At 34.4% G+C, this 6,211-nt stretch overlaps 1 non-coding gene across 1 annotated transcript; it reads right to left on the reverse strand.

Annotated features, from left to right (window-relative positions):
* Positions 1 to 1,691: 1,691 nt before the first annotated feature.
* On the reverse strand, positions 1,692 to 1,798 carry LOC139895192 (small nucleolar RNA R71). The gene has a single exon (XR_011775654.1). It is a non-coding gene; the product is annotated as a small nucleolar RNA R71 (small nucleolar RNA).
* Between the last annotated feature and the right edge of the window lie 4,413 nt (positions 1,799 to 6,211).

The following is a 6,211-nucleotide window of genomic DNA, read 5'->3' on the forward strand; positions in this document are numbered from 1 at the left end:
TTAGTTTATTTATTTAATTTGTATATTTAGTTTAATTAATTTAAATAAATTATAAAATTAACACTCTTATAAAATAAATAATATAAAAATAATATTTTTATAAAAATTGTAATTTTTGCAACTTTTAGTATATTTTTATAATTTGTTCCTTTTTATTCATTTTAGCGTAATTTTTGTATTTTTCGCTCATAATTAGTTTTAAACTTAGTTTTTGCCATAGTTATTTTTATTTATAGATTTTTAGGCCTTGCCGTAAAGTCCCTTAAGTGCTTTTTCTTTAGACTAAGATTTAGGTGCTTTAGAATTTTGCGAAGCCTTTTTAAGTTTTAGTTTCTTTTTAAGTTATTGCCATTTGGGATATAGTTTTACTTGTAAGCTTTAATAGTTTTAGACGCAATTTTTAGTTTTTAGTTTTTAGTTCCTTTTTAAGTTTCAACGGGCTACTTTCTTATTTTTATTTTTCGACGCCTTTTACCTATGTATCAATTATCACTTCAATTACTAATCTCAATTTGCAATTTTAATTTTAAGTTATTGATAGTAATAAGGTTGGGTTAGTCGAGTGTTTTTAAGTTCTATAAGTCACTCTTTTTCTTTCTTATTTTTCGACGCCTTTTATTTTTCAACCGTTTTCTTTTTCGACCTTTTTCGACGCGCTCTTTTTCTTTCTTATTTCTCGCTATTCTAGTTTTTAGGACATAGATTTTTATTCTACTTCTTATCTAAATTTCTTAAAATTACGAAAATTTATTTTAAGTGGTTAAATTGATAGACATCAAAATTTTCTGGTTCGTAGTAATAGTTGGATTTGTATGTGGACCGGGTTATGGGAGCCAAACAGTACTCAATTATATTGAGACCAAACGAATCCTGCCCCTCTGCTGCATCTTTTGGCTATTCGAAACGTGGGCAAAATCAGAAAAGTCTATTAATTTGATAACTTATATAATTTTTCTTTCCTTTTTAAAAACTAATAGGATATTCAGTGAATGCACCGAGCAAGACGTTCACCACCTTTTGTACGTTCACCACCTGTAACTAGATCAAGACATTTAGCTAATATTACCGCCGTTGATTTTTCTTTAGAATCGTCATCCAGTCGACCAAGTACTCCAGTTCAAATTTCCGATAATCCATTTTTTGAACCCGACCTTACAATTGAGAATCCGGAGAATATTCAGGGACAATTCATAGATCCTGAACCATTAATTTTTCCTCCGGAACCACCAATCATTCAAACAGAGATTGTTGAGGAACGAACCATTAAATCATAATCCTCTAGTGATTCCGATTCAACAAATTCAATTATGGAGAATCTAGAACCTTTAAGTATGGAAGACCGAATGAGAGCTAAACGCACTGGCCAAGGTCACGCAATTACTCATCCAGACATTAATGCGCCAGATTATGAAATCAAAGGACAAATTCTACATATGGTGACTAATCAATGCCAATTTAGTGGTGCGCCGAAGGAAGATCCAAACGAACATCTTCGTACCTTTAATAGGATCTGCACACTATTTAAAATAAGAGAAGTGGAGGATGAACAGATATATCTCATGTTATTTCCCTGGACTTTAAAGGGAGAAGGCAAAGATTGGTTGGAATCGTTACCTGAAGGGGCGATTGATACATGGGACGTTTTAGTTGAAAAATTTCTTAAACAATTCTTTCCGGCATCTAAAGCCGTAAGACTTCAAGGAGAAATTATTACGTTCACACAGAAACCAAATGAAACTCTATATGAGGCATGGACAAGATTTGGAAAGTTATTAAGAGGATGTCCGCAACATGGTTTAGACATCTGTCAAATAGTACAAATATTCTACCAAGGATGCGACATCACTACAAGGAAAGACATCGATATAGCAGCTGGTGGTTCCATTATGAAGAAAACCGAAACTGATGCTTACAAAATTATTGATAACACTGCTTCCCACTCACATGAGTGGCACCAAGAAAAAGATATCGTTAGATCATCTAAAGCAGCTAGAACTGATTCTAGCCATGACTTAGATTTCATTTCCGCAAAGATAGATGCTGTCGAGAGACGAATGGAAAAGATGACTAAGGATATTCACTCAATACGAATTAGTTGTGAGCAGTGTGGAGGACCACATTTGACAAAAGATTGTCTCAGTATTGAATTAACAATGGAACAAAGAGAGAATATTTCATACATAAACCAAAGGCCTGGAAATAATTATCAGAATAATTATCAACCGCCAAGACCGATTTACAATCAAAACCAGAATTATAACCGAAATGTTCCATACAACAACCAACAAGGTCCTAGTAATCAACAAGTATCCAATAATACTTACAATCAGCAAAGACCTAATTTTCAAAACAAACCACCACAAATCGATGATAAAAAGCCGAATTTAGAAGATATGATGACAAAACTAGTTGAAACTCAAACACAGTTTTTCACATCTCAAAAACAAACCAATGAACAAAATGCTCAAGCATTTAGAAATCAACAAGATTCTATTCAAAATTTGGAACAAGAAGTAAGTAACCTAGCAAGGTTAATAGGTGAAAGAAAACCGGGAAGTTTACCTAGTGATACAAATGCAAACCCCCGGAATGAAACAGCTAAAGCCATTACCACAAGAAGTGGTACAACACTTAAACCACCTGAAATATCTGTAACTTCTGATGAAACTATTCCTACTCCACAAGAATCACAACCTGATCAAGATAAGGAAAAAGAACCGGTAGTTGAAAAGGTTAATGAAGATAACATAGTTAAGGCTAAACCTTATGTTAAACCATACCAACCACCACTTCCTTACCCAAGTAAAATGAAAAAAGAAAAACTTGAAGCCGAGCAATCCAAATTCTTGGATATGTTTAAACAGATAAATGTAAATCTTCCTTTCATTGATGTGATTTCAGGAATGCCTAGATATGCTAAATTCTTGAAAGATCTAATCACGAATAGAAAGAAAATGGAAGAACTCTCGGCTGTTACTATGAATGCTAATTGTTCTGCAGTACTGTTGAATAAGATACCAGAAAAATTATCTGATCCAGGAAGTTTCACAATTCCATATTTTCTGGGTAGTCTTAGTTCAATAGAAGCATTAGCAGACTTAGGTACTAGTATAAATTTAATGCCGTATTCACTATACACTAAACTAGACCTTGGAGAATTGAAACCAACATGAATAAGTATACAACTAGCCGATCGACCAATAAAATATCCTAGAGGGATAATGAAGAACATGCTAGTTAAAGTTGGTACTTTAGTATTTCCAGTAGATTTTGTTGTTCTGGACATGGAAGAAGATTCTGAAATTCCTCTCATATTAGGAAGACCATTCTTAAACACGGCTAAAGCAATGATAGACTTGTTTGGTAAGAAACTGACCCTAAGTATAGAGAACGAGAGTGTTACCTTTTCAGTTAATAGAGCAATGCAACAACCGCAATCTGCAGATGATACATGTTATTATATTCAAACTATAGATTCACATGCAAAATTATTAGAAGAATTTCTAGAATTACAAGGAACAGGAGAATGTTCTTTAGGAGAAGGAACTGAACCAATTGATGAAGTTGAAATGTTAGCTACACTAATAGCTAATGGATATGAACCAACAACAGAAGAAATTCAAATGTTAAAAGAAGAAGACAGATATCGATATAAATCATCGATAGAAGAACCTCCGAAATTAGAGTTAAAGCTACTTCCAAACCATTTGGAATATGCTTATTTACATGGTGAATCTGAATTACCTGTAATAATATCGTCTTCTCTTACTGAAAATGAAAAATCTCAACTCATTTCTGTGTTGAAAGCTCATAAACCAGCTATTGCATGGAAGATTCATGATATTAAAGGAATAAGTCCTTCGTATTGCACACATAAAATCCTTATGGAAGAAGGTCATAAAACGTATGTGCAACGCCAACGAAGACTAAATCCTAAGATGCAAGATGTTGTTAAAAAAGAAATAATTAAACTGCTAGATGCAGGTTTAATTTATCCAATTTCTGATAGTCCATGGGTAAGCCCAGTTCAATGCGTGCCTAAGAAGGGTGGCATAACTGTCATTACAAATGAGAAAAATGAGCTTATTCCTACTAGGACTGTAACAGGATGGCGTGTATGTATTGATTATAGAAAATTAAATGACGCCACCAGAAAAGATCACTTTCCCTTACCTTTCATTGATCAAATGTTGAAAAGATTAGCCGGAAACAGTTACTATTGTTTTCTTGATGGTTTTTCTGGATATTTTCAAATTCCAATAGCACCCGAAGATCAAGAGAAAACCACATTCACGTGCCCTTATGGTACTTTTGCTTACAAACGCATGCCATTTGGACTTTGCAACGCCCCTGCAACCTTTCAAAGGTGCATGATGGCGATTTTTCACGACATGATAGAAGAATGCATGGAAGTTTTCATGGATGACTCTTCAGTCTTCGGTGATACTTTTGAATCATGTCTAGTTAATCTGGAACGAATGCTTATTAGATGCGAACAATCAAATCTAGTACTTAATTGGGAGAAATGCCATTTCATGGTTAAAGAAGGCATCGTTCTTGGATATAAAATTTCAAAGGAAGGAATTGAAGTGGATAGAGCTAAAGTAGATGTAATTGCTAAACTTCCACATCCCACCAATGTTAGAGGAGTTAGGAGTTTTCTAGGGCATGCCGGTTTTTACCGACGTTTCATAAAAGATTTTTCTAAAATTGCCACTCCTATGAATAAACTCCTAGAAAAAGATGCTCCATTCATCTTTTCAGATGAATGCATCAAATCTTTTAATATTCTTAAAGAGAAACTTACTAATGCGCCGATCATGATAACACCAAATTGGAATCTACCGTTTGAACTAATGTGCGATGCAAGTGATTTTGCAATGGGAGCCGTTTTAGGACAAAGGATTGAAAAAAGATTTCAACCTATATATTATGCTAGTAAGACATTACAAGGAGCACAAACAAATTACACAACTACTGAAAAAGAACTCCTTGCTATTGTCTTTGCTTTTGATAAATTTCGTTCATATCTCGTTCTAGCAAAAACGGTGGTCTATACCGACCATTCTGCTCTTAGATACCTATTTTCGAAACAAGATGTCAAACCAAGATTAATCCGTTGGATCTTACTCTTACAAGAATTTGATATTGAAATCCGAGATAAAAGAGGAGCAGAAAATCTCGCCGCTGATCATCTTTATCGTCTTGAAAATCCCAAATTAGAAGTTCTAAATGAATCAGCCATACAAGACAACTTTCCTGATGAATATCTATTGAAGATAGATTATAATGAAATTCCATGGTTTGCAGACTATGCAAACTACTTGGTATGTGGATTCCTTGAAAAAGGATTATCGTACCAAAAACGAAAGAAATTCTTCAGTGATATAAAACACTATTTCTGGGAAGATCCACATCTGTTTAAAAGTTGTCCCGATGGAATAATACGCCGATGTGTATTCGGAGATGAAGCTAGTAAAATCTTAAACCATTGTCACATAGGACCAACAGGAGGGCATTATGGGCCTCAACTAACAGCAAGAAAAGTTTATGATGCTGGATTTTATTGGCCTACAATTTACAAAGACGCTCACCTTCTTTGCAAATCCTGTGATGCATGTCAAAGGGCCGGAAAAATAAGTTAACGTGATGAAATGCCACAAAATGTCATTCAAGTATGTGAAGTATTTGACATTTGGGGTATTGACTTTATGGGTCCATTTCCAAAATCTCATAATAATCTCTATATTCTCGTAGCCATTGATTATGTATCTAAATGGGCGGAAGCACAAGCTCTCCCAACTAACGATGCACGAGTTGTAGTCAACTTTTTAAAACGTCTTTTTGCAAGGTTTGGAACACCGAAAGCTTTAATAAGTGATCGGGGAACTCATTTCTGTAATAATCAACTTGAGAAAGTTCTTAAAAGATATGGAGTAACTCGTAAAATCTCCACCGAATATCATCCACAAACAAGTGGACAAGTTGAAAATACCAACCGAGCTTTAAAACGTATTCTAGAAAAAACCGTAGGATCAAATCCGAAGGAATGGTCCATTAAATTGGAGGATGCACTCTGGGCTTTTAGAACAGCCTACAAAACTTCAATTGGAACCACGCCTTTTAGACTCGTTTATGGAAAAGCATGTCATCTTCCAGTAGAAATTGAACACAAAGCATTTTGGGCTTTGAAGACATGTAATCTTGATTT

Source organism: Rutidosis leptorrhynchoides, chromosome 2, assembly GCF_046630445.1.
Source record: "Rutidosis leptorrhynchoides isolate AG116_Rl617_1_P2 chromosome 2, CSIRO_AGI_Rlap_v1, whole genome shotgun sequence".
Lineage (NCBI taxonomy): Eukaryota > Viridiplantae > Streptophyta > Magnoliopsida > Asterales > Asteraceae > Rutidosis > Rutidosis leptorrhynchoides.